This window comes from Varroa jacobsoni, unplaced genomic scaffold (assembly GCF_002532875.2).
Source record: "Varroa jacobsoni isolate VJ856 unplaced genomic scaffold, vjacob_1.0 scaffold_1321, whole genome shotgun sequence".
In the NCBI taxonomy this organism is placed as follows: domain Eukaryota; kingdom Metazoa; phylum Arthropoda; class Arachnida; order Mesostigmata; family Varroidae; genus Varroa; species Varroa jacobsoni.
The window spans coordinates 358,047-368,968 of record NW_019214223.1 but is presented as its reverse complement, the minus strand read 5'-3'; the positions used below and the strand labels follow the sequence as shown (position 1 = coordinate 368,968).

General features: G+C 40.8%; 1 long non-coding RNA gene across 2 annotated transcripts in view; it reads left to right on the top strand.

Moving 5' to 3' along the window:
- Positions 1–2,329: 2,329 nt before the first annotated feature.
- The window catches only part of LOC111268802 (uncharacterized), a 50,150-nt gene continuing 41,557 nt past the window's right edge, over positions 2,330–10,922 (top strand). The window contains exons 1-2 of one of the 2 annotated variants that reach the window (XR_002685412.2): positions 2,330–2,654; positions 7,797–7,968. This is a non-coding gene — a long non-coding RNA (uncharacterized LOC111268802). The remainder of the gene's footprint in view (positions 2,655–7,796; positions 7,969–10,922) is intronic. The other variant, XR_015314381.1, reaches the window with a different exon arrangement.

Below are 10,922 nucleotides of genomic sequence, written 5' to 3'. Positions count from 1 at the left end.
AAGGAAACATTTAAAAAAGCGGACATTATATTTTTAGCGACCCAAAGCTTAAGTGCTTTATATTTTAAGACAGGCGACAAAGCACGGACGAATAAGGTCTTATAGCTGTCGCTTGACAAAAGAGCATTGAATACTCTGAACAATATGACCATCTATTGAAGACGCCTTCAGCTTTTTGTGTTTTCCAGAAACACACTGATGCACTGCTGACTGCCTAGCTTGTGAGCAATAAAAATAGCTGAATTAGATTTTTAGAAGAAAATGTAGGAACAAAGGTAGGGCTTCACTCTGGGGTGCAGGTATTACATTGTCATGCGAAAAATCTGGGATGATCTTTCTTGGTATGTTAGAGAAGCAGTATCCCCACCCCACCCCCACCCCAAAACGGTAACTTGTAATTACAGCAGAGATCCGAAAAAGTATATATCCCTTTTAAAAGACATGTGAAATGAATTAAATCCGCTGTCGATATTAAAATTGTAATGAATAAATACCTCAATTATAGTTATGGGTTAACGATCACCACTGCTCCAGAAAAGAGAAACACGAGTCCCTTCGTACCCTGCATGGAGTCGTGCTATTTGCCGTACGCTTAAGGTAATGATATTTTTGGAAACGTCCAAAGTGTTTTAGCAACCATCTTATGAAACTTTTTATCAAAACTAGTATAAGCGGGTGCGAACGCAGAAAACTGGGAGACGACCACACTGACGAGCGAAATTAGAAGTATTTCATGGCGGTAGCGTTTACAAACAAATTTTTGTCGAGCATTGGAGCCCCTAAATATACATATACTCAGTAAAAACAATTTTATACACAAAAATAACTCTTAAATTTAGAAAAAAAAAGGATATTTTTAGAAGAACAACGTTCACCGAAAACTAATAACTGGCAGACTTCTTACTTTATTTAGCACATGCTTTGCGAAACAGCCAATAGGACTGTAATTTAACATCAATTGTATTAAGTCAAGAAACGCTTGTATTTGTCCTTGTACAAACACAGATTTCAGACTTAAAGCTTCGGTGAAGAGTTAAGTGCAAAGTGGAACGCTAAACTATGCGCAGGTTCTGCTTGAATCCTTAACTCAGCATGTGGCCTTATTTGCCGCCCTGACAAATAGCTGTTCGCCGTAGTCCAAGTTGTTGTAATAGAATAATTGTTAACCGTTATTCATTGGTAAGGATACAAGGAGAAAATTGGCAAACGGTTGAAAAACAACACATATTGCCATAACAGAAGAAAGCTCAGTATCTTGTTTTGGCTTGCACATTCCGACTCGATGATGAATGGACCTCACGTACGTCGCTGATAGACAAAAGCTGCTAAAGTCGCATACATCGTTGCACCAAGCTTTATCGAGGTAATTCGTTAAAGCCATTCAAGCTTTCTAAATTATAGCTAATATTAGTGCCCAGCCACCAGCCATAGACAACATACGAGTCGCATTGGCAGTGATGTAACGTCTCCGTCGATGCAGCAGAATTTGAAATATCTTACGAAAGCGTTTATAGTTAGTGGACTATGACACTAATGGATGTTAGAACAAACCAACCGTAGTGTGCTACAGGCCATCAACACATGGCCGAATATAAGCATACGCTACGGCTGATTGAGGAGAACAGGCCTTTCTTTTCTGCCTTTCCAACCAAAGTCGGCACAGTGAAATCTGCTGTTTATTCCTCTTTTTCAGAAAAATCAGTGCATGACGAAAGGCAATGAAAAGTCACTGAAGTGAAATAAGTAGGCCAACAGAAGTCAAAATAGAAATGTTCTATTCGGTGCCTTGATGTCCTCACTAGGCAACGCGAAGGGTTGGTTGGAGCTTCGAAGGTCAAGCGCCGCCACTTGCGTCGGCCCTGCCCCGCAAATCCCCGCAACTTGCCATCTTCTACAACTGTCGTTCTCCTCCACTTTCGTTACTCTTCCGCAACAACGGCCTCAAAAGCGCGGCTTGGCTTGGCCGTCCTATATTCGTTCGCTCCAAATGTAGAAGCAGACCAACTTGAAGAAGGCAAGACGCAAGGACCGGTCAAAGCCAAAGCGAAGATGCGGACGCGGTTCGCTGGCCGCAAGGTCAACGCCTCCTACATCGGTCAAACACGAAGCCTTGGCTTTCGTGGCCGTAGATGTTGAATGGCTGGTTAGCCAAGGGCAACGCTGGAGATAGCGGAAGGAACCGGTTTGCATTAGAAGCGAGGGCTGGACTTTTGCTATCCGCCGGTGTGCAAAGAGAAGGAGATAGCGGTAGAAAAACGCCCCAGCTAAGCCAAGATAACTTTTCAAAGTTGGCGCCAATTGACCGGCGCGCTCCACATCACAGCTGCGAATGTATTGCGTTCCCTATCAGCTTCGGTAGATAACTGGTGAGACACGCCGTTACAAATTGTACTATTGTACCGACGATCCTTACAGTAGCCTTCGTTTTCCTGCCAGATGGCCGAGTATTATGCGAAAAATTAGGAAGGCCCACGGCCACACGAAACAGTTTAATGATCACCGTTCTTCAGCGCGACTTCCGCACGTTTCTTATAACTGTGATTTTTGATATGAGGAACGTATATGAAGTGCGAGCTCATATGCCCGTTATAGGGCCCCAATTAGGAAGCAAGTATATACATGTAACAATATACGCGTGATCCCACCATGAACAGGTAAGTGAAACTGATTCTGGGATGACTAGATGTAGATGGGTGGACGGCAAAGATGATGTGCACCGAACGGCTTCTGTCTAACTATTGCGCCGTCATTGATGTTCGGCAAAGGTCGCGTGACCATTCGTCAGCACAAGGCCGACTGGAATAGCACCGTGAGGCTATATTCCAATCGATGATGCCAACATACTGGCATTCGTTCATTGTTAATTTTGTGGTTGTCTTCGACATTCGACGTCGTAACATTTGGTACTGCACAATTTCTGCTTTTTTTTTTTATGCAGCTGCCATTGCAGCAGTTCGATAGATCATTAGCATTAATGAAAAAGCGACATCTTTCCTTTCATTCACCTTCTGCTTGAGATGGATATTTGCTTCTCCGGTAACTACATATACATTTGTCCGACAAAGGTCAAAAGGTTACATTCAGTTTATCTTTTATCGGCTACAGAAACGGAAGCCTAACATTAGAGCTTAGTTGTAACAATGTGGCCCAAAAGACATTTTCTTTTTCTAAATGCTTGCTATTGCTCAATACAAATCTATAAAATGAAAATCAGCATCTATAATACTAGGACGTCACACGAAACAAAGCTTATCATTATTTTTGCCAGCCGGTACTTGCCACCCGTTTATTTCAACCGTAGTTGATGACCCGGGGGCGTCTGTATCGAGTTCTACGACTTGAGCAATCCTATGGGAATCAATTGACATTTGCCGGTTTCAAAAAAGCCTCCTTTGCAATTGTGTTGTGCTCGAAATTCGTACTAGATGGTAGCGTGTTATCTATAAAATTCATGGGGAAACTTCTAGGCAACGTAGCGATGTGATCAACTTGTTTATTAGTACAATGATTTTTTTTTCTCTAAAATACCGACAAACACTATCTAGGTACACGCGGAGCGTCAACTATCCAACTAAGCGATTTCGATTGAGAGTTCCACTTTGTAATGGACAGTCTAGCCGAAAAGGGAAAGATTAAAAGAACTTGCTCTTCCAGCTATAAAATCATAAGATGGGTGTGTCCTGAGTAAAGTAGTCCTGAGCAGTCATCCGAATCGTGAAATTCAACACTGTTATCTTTTTTATCACGTTATTGACGTGTACACTGCCCCTAATCGGTGTGCTAGTTCCGGAGATCTCTATATTCTAACGCGAAAGATATACCGCAGAGAGATTAGGACCAAAATAACCCGAAAGTTCATTAGAAAGGCATAATCACGCATTTCTGACTATTCTGGTGTTTCGATACACCGCTTAGGGAAGGTTCCAATTTTGATGATCGAAACCACCACACGTAGGGCAAATTTCGGTGACCTTATACCCGTGTTCGGCATCGTAAAAGTTAGGCAAATACATTTAGAGAACACGGAAAGAAAGAGTACTGAGCTGTTTTCATCACAACGCGCTTGATCAGCATCAGTTCGACTTCGACGTAAAAATCTTCATCATTGATCTTGACGAAGACCGTTGATTCACCTGCACACCTAGGCTTAGACAAAGCTTCCTCAGAGTGTCCATATTAGATGTTGCGTCCAATGTTTTTTGTTTCTAAAAAAGCGAAACCGTCAAAAATATTTGCGCTATACAAAAAATTTCACTAACGAATCGAAGATAATATGGTTTTTCGCGATATTTACTATAGCTCAAAACGAAATTTTTGGATGAGTTTGAGCTTTTCTCCGAAGCAACAATAGACTCATATGTTACTTTGTTGGATTTTCTACATAAGGCGTGGTCGAGTGAACGGGTTTAGAGAGAAGAATACTCGCAAAATTCTCTGCGTAGTTTCAGCTGTCAAAACTTGAAAAGATTATCGACTAGGCATTGGATGGAATGACTAAGCTCTAAATCAATGAGAAATCGGGAAGTATTCATTATTTAGCAGTTGCCCCTGATGAGACGCTCGAAGACGCATTAGTTGCTTTTCGATAAAAGACCAACACATTTGTGGTCACTGGCGATCACAGTATTGTTGAATAACATAATCAATAAAAAAAAAATGACCAATGGTCATATGTAAGTTTGACACACGAGCGTTTGTATTGCGGGCGATCCGAAAACCCTTCCATTGTGACTTGATATCATTGTAGTTTATGATAGCAAGGTGTATATGTTTTTGGAAACGTGGTGGTCGATTGTTGGCCATAGTAGCTGATCTCCTGTTCGGTACGATGCTGTTCAGATCCAAGGGGGCATCCTTTCAGCCAAGCCTCTGGTGACGCCCATAGATGTCTGCCAATTAAGTTAGATCGAATATCTTAGCGTTTGCCCAATCGAATTGTCCGCGTCCGCTTGGAGAAACGTATTAGTCACATGAATACACGCTTATATAATACATATAAGGCTGCAATGACGGGGCCGCTTCGACAGCTCTTTCGTCATGCTAATCTTGCCAGTGTGTTGATACGTCGTGGCGCGCTTTTTTGATTTGCACAATTGCTATCCATCATATACCATAGAATTATACGGACGCCTGTTAATGATAGCAACGTCCGTGGCGCTACAGGTCACGTCTGCTATCGCTGATTTAGCTTTCTACTACTCTACGAATAGCAGCGTTTATAACAGTGAGCCAAATTTCGATAAGCAACTGATCGCTTATTCCGGCTTGACCATTTACGACTTCTACGTGTCATTTTTTACCGACAATGTTTGTAGTCATTTATTAGGTAATTGCTGGTGCTATTAGGGAGCTGGATAAATCATTCCGGGAAACAATCAAACTCTACGCAGCTATTGCGTATGCGTTATGTTGATATCAGAGTTGATTTTTGGTTCTGTGTATGTTAGGTCTGTACTGTAATTTGTGTGGACATACGTACGCATGACATAGCGTCTCTGTTAATGAAGCCATCACCCTTTGTTGTTTTTATCAAGTTTCTACTTTTACTAACATTGAATGCTCCTAAAATTAATAGTTATGAAATAGTTCTTCTGCCATCTAACTAGCCGCATATATGTCACCGATGCAAATTAAACAACAACATAATTTTCGCGTAATGTCAATACTCAAGAGTAGCTGATCAGCGCTCACTCATGCCTAGACCCCGTATTCGCTCATACTTGATCGCGAACGAAAATTCATTCATCGTACTGCTTGAATGTACAGCTTATGCGTGGCAAGAGGGAATCGGGTGTGAAACTTTTTACCTTTAGATTTCCATTCCTTCCCAAAAGATACGCCCACTTCTACCCCCTTCTTCTTAGGAAAAGGATTTCCGAATGTCTTATATGCGTAAGGTGATCCGTTACCTTTGAATGTCGAAGCTTGGAACGAAAAAATGATGGGGCACGCTTGCAAAAGTTAAGGTAGAAAATTTGATTGATTGTTGATCGGCCGCCACGAGTCCAGCAGTCAATAAGGCGGCCACACGTATCAATGTATACATCCCAGGAAGCAAAGCGATGCACTGACAAGATGCGCTGGGAGCGAAAACAATGGCCTAATATATAATGCAAAAAGTGTTTTTTATTAGACGCATTAACTTCTATCTTATCGCATACCTACTCGTTTGGCGTAATTAAGGAACGCAGCTTGACGGTCGTGCTGATTAGAATAACAGAAATAGATACGCGTTACCGTCAACGTCGTTTAGCAGGACTTGAACAACAGCGCATAATCTGCATAAATTACAAGAACATTGATGTAAGGCGATCGTTTGATTATTGTCTTAATAATAGTAGATATAATAATGATACATTAAGAGTGAACAAAGATTAGTAGAAAAAGACCGTTATGCCACTAGCTAGCTTTTCTTATTGTCTATGCACATGTCTAGCCGAGACAACTGATCCGTCGTTTCGATCTTTTTTTTTTTTTATGTAACTTATAACTCTCAGTAACGTCCGTACTGCTTCCCATATATATATATATATATATATATAGAGAGAGAGAGAGAGGAGAGACAGCTGTTATAAACGAATCCAAGTGACTTTCAAGTTGCGCTGCTAGAAAGAGCCAGTTTCGAAAATGAGCGCGCAGTGCTCAAGTGTTCGTTCCTCCAAAGTGCGAACAGCGAAGCGGCAATTCATTGAAAATTGCTTTATCGAAGATATTAGCAAGAGCGCCTCCATGGAAATCACACTACGCGGATGGTGCAAATGCTTCAAGAACGAAGACTGAAGTATCGAAGACCAGCGAGAAGGTCAACAGATGTCGAAAACCAAAGGACAGGGATGCATCGCAGCAATCGAGGAGAATTTACAAAATGAGAGATTGGAGTCTAAAGGCTGTGTCAGTGAAAACTGCCAGTTCACACAATTATAACCCAAATACTGAAAATGTGAAAGCTGATTTACAATAGGTCATCCGTGAATTGACTGTAGGCCACTTGGAAATTCGTGTGGTGTATTCTGTAAAATTTGCGAAACTTGAATCAACGAAAAGCCCGTCTGAAGTATACGCTCGCCATAAATGGGGCGCATTTCAGTCTTTACCGTTAGTTGGAGAGGGATAAAGCGAGAGAATGACGTAGCTCTGGAGAGAAATCGAATTCGGTGGCAGTGTCGAGTAGATTCAGACGTATGGTAACGGTAGATACTCAATGCAAGTGAAACAATGAATGCAGCGCGCTATCTCGAGTTAGACTAAAGAGACTCATGGACTTGATGCCAGACCTCATCGCCATGCCTCAATTACCTCCAGGATTGAGCAAAGAAATAGCCAACGTTGGCTTATTACCCGCGTATTATCCGTTGAATATCCGCTTATTCTCCTGGTCTAAGTCAATGTGACTACGGGACTTTTTACGCTCTAAAAGGGGCATTTGGTGGGCAAGCATATCCCATTGCATAGAGAGAGAAATTACATATGAGAACGCGAGTGATCAGCTTTTAGAGCGCTGGGTTAAATAAGTAAAATATAAAAGAGATACCTCTGATACATATAGAAATATCGTCATTCTAGCTCAACTAGTTCAAGATTTTTTCGATTTTAGAGTCCACAGGGATCGCTTGTAACAGTGTAACACACTATATATATATCATTGGGTAAAAGGACGAACAGAAATATATACAAAAGTTTTACTTTAAAGGAATAAACAATTGCATGTTCTACGAGTATTTCGTATAACCTAACTTCAAACCTAAAAGGACCGAATCCATTAATTATTCTTTTATTATTGGCTTTGACTTGGTCAGGTAGGGCGGCTTCCTTTTCTACATTATAATCTGCGCTGTGTCGAGGATATGACATTAGAGATTCATTCGACACGCTTTGTAACTTCCATTTTGGGCCAACGCCTACGACCTACAATCGCGCCCTTGTCTTTAAACTCTGCTACCCTTCAACTGCACGCCGTTTCTATTTAATGTAAGTATTAATTAGTAACAGCAATTTCCTGTAACAGCAATACCTTATAAAAGACGACAAAGTCGGTAATAAATCGATTATTTAAATGAGCACTTTATACCTATTTTTGTGGGCACTGCTATCTATTAACATAACGTCACCTTGTCTATAAATGTATCTCTTATGACAAGCTGACCTACTCGTGGATGTAGATTCTTGATAACCTTAATACTCAACAGAAAATGTTTACGCATTTCTTGTTATTATTAAGTCAGAAATGTCCTCTGCCACTTACGCACGCGACAAAGCACCATACAAGACAGAAACCCATCTTTTACATATAAATAGGTAAGGTTCTTTTGTTAGAAACAGCTTACGATTTCTTTTTCTCTATGATACTAACGAAAGTTCTTTGTTGTAACATCAACCTCTACCTAAATAAAAGCATTTAATACTGGGCTTTAAATGTACTATTTACAATTCAATACAAGATAAACACCTGTTCTAACAAAGTTTATGATTTAATAAACAGCACTTTGGTAGCATGCAAACCCCCCTAGCACCAATACCCGTTAGATCAAGTGATTTGTATTGGGAACTGTTTGGAGATTATCGAAACAAAATTCCTGATATAATGATATGTAGTAACTAACCAAGTTGATACGGTACAAACACTTAATTGTAATTATTGTGTAGGTTAGGCAAGGTGCTAAGCGTCAATGAGAGATTGGTCCTGGTATGTCGTGGAGAAAATAATAAGTTTATACCCTACCTATTGCGAATCTACTCTTTGGCTTATAACAAGCTACCCCCTGTTCCTTTGAAATTGCCCCTTTCCGCTCATAGGAATTCTCATATTCGTGTCGGAATGTAGATTACAAGGCTCTTGCTAATTTGTTTCCTGTTTAAATCAAGCCCAATTGTTAGCGTGTTGCATCTACTCGGCGCCTTAGCTCCCTTTAGATACAGTGCAAAGAAACTCGCTGGCTCCCCTAGAGGATCAATAAGCCTATTTATAGATCTTATGTGGATGCTGGCTGAAAACTTCCTGATACCCTTAGGAATAATTAGCGCAATATATATATATATATATATATATATAAATGGTCGTAATTATCGAAATATAAATGTGGTCGAAGAACGATTCGCGAATCAAACTCAGGTATACATAGCATGTAAGGAACTAAATAAATACTTCCTTTGTCAATGCGTTACCCTAATAATAACAATGATGCTAACTTTTGTGTACGTCGTCGCACACAAAATCCAATTATCCTAAACAAAATTGCTAATTAACATGCCATATGGGTTCGAATGCTAATGGGACGACGGTTTAATATACAAATCTCAAGCTGAAGGGAAGTAGTACCTTAAAGTAGCCGTCCCAGATACAGTGATTTTTACCGCTCTTTACAGCGACGGTTTTGGCCTGTGGCAAATAACAATGGTCATTTTCGAAAATTACTGCAACATAATCCACACGACAGGCTCAGGCTGTCAGAGCGTGAGCTATAAGGTGGTATTTGTAAGTTCGATTTATTATACCGAAATTAAGCGGACGGGAGGAAAGTGCTATTGAGCGTAATTATGATTGCCAAAGGATAGACTCGTCCATGACTAGGCTAATACATAGTCTATGATTAGGTTAATATATCACAGAAGGCCTCATACAAGTTTAAAGTTCTAACTTTGCTAAACGAATGTGTCCGACTAATGATGGGCGACAGTTCGTCAATATTTACGAGATGTCGCCGACTCCATCGCGGCGCAAGCCGTAAAATAGACCTTCCGCTGCCTTACGAGGGTTCGCTCCCTACACATAATACAGCTCCATAAAAGTCGTGGCTTGAGCGAGGAATATATTGAGTCTTATTTAGTCTGGTATATAATGAGCACGTCTAGCTATGATTTTGCCTAACGGCCGTAAAAATCCAAATTAGCCCACATACTTTCTACACAACGAAGAACCGAACAGCAACGACGGAGAGGAATGACAATATGGATATCTTAGAAGATTTCACAAACAGTGATAAAAGCTCAATGCTGATATACTTATAACCATCTCCGAAAATGTTCAAAACAACGGATTCTACTGGGACATCGGAGATGTGGACAGAAACAAAATCTCAGTTTGGAACGTATCGTAAGTTTACGAAATCAGTTTGCTTTAGAACGATATGCCTTCAATGAAGACACGCGTAGAATGAATCGTGTCATTAGCATAGGTTAGATACTGTGAGAAGGAATTATTTCTATTCATACTTCTTTACCCGAAAAATAATTTTAATGTAAAAGCTAAGACAACGCAAACGGCTGCAGAAAGCTTTTGCCAACAACAGAAGCCGGTGAGTGGCTTAGGCGTTCCAGTAACAATAATAATAACAGCTGGCAGATGTTTCTAACAAACACTTCCAGCGCGCTGGAAGAACGCCGTTTAAGCAGTACGGGTGTTTGTCTTAAGTGTAATGGGTATTATTCTCGGGGTCCCATGTGACCTGTAGAACTAGTGATCGACGTGGCCTGACGATAGAGTCGTTCATCAAATCAAGATGGAGCGTGGCGGTGCACGAACAGCAAATTCGTTGACAGAACATTTCCTCACGTTTCTGGGTACGTGCTCGCGTGAGTTGAAAAATCGAACAATTGTTTGCCGTTCCTGTTTTACCGTATAGTGATTTTGGAAAACGAGTGACCCATCTATAAGAGAAGCAGGTGTAATCGATCTCAGCAGTAGATAGCGAAACGGGCAATTTTTTTAGACCTTTGCCTGTCATACCTGCTTGATCCGGAAAAAGCTTCTGCTCAAGGAGATGCTTGTATTAGTCCGCGCAGCACCAATTATGGGCGTCAGGAGTGTAGCACCCGACACTGACGTATACATGAGTACCATAAGCGACACGTTAGCAGTAATCGTACACGCAGAATAAAAAACACAGTTTGTTTCATTTATTTTCAAGTCCAAGTACAAGACACCA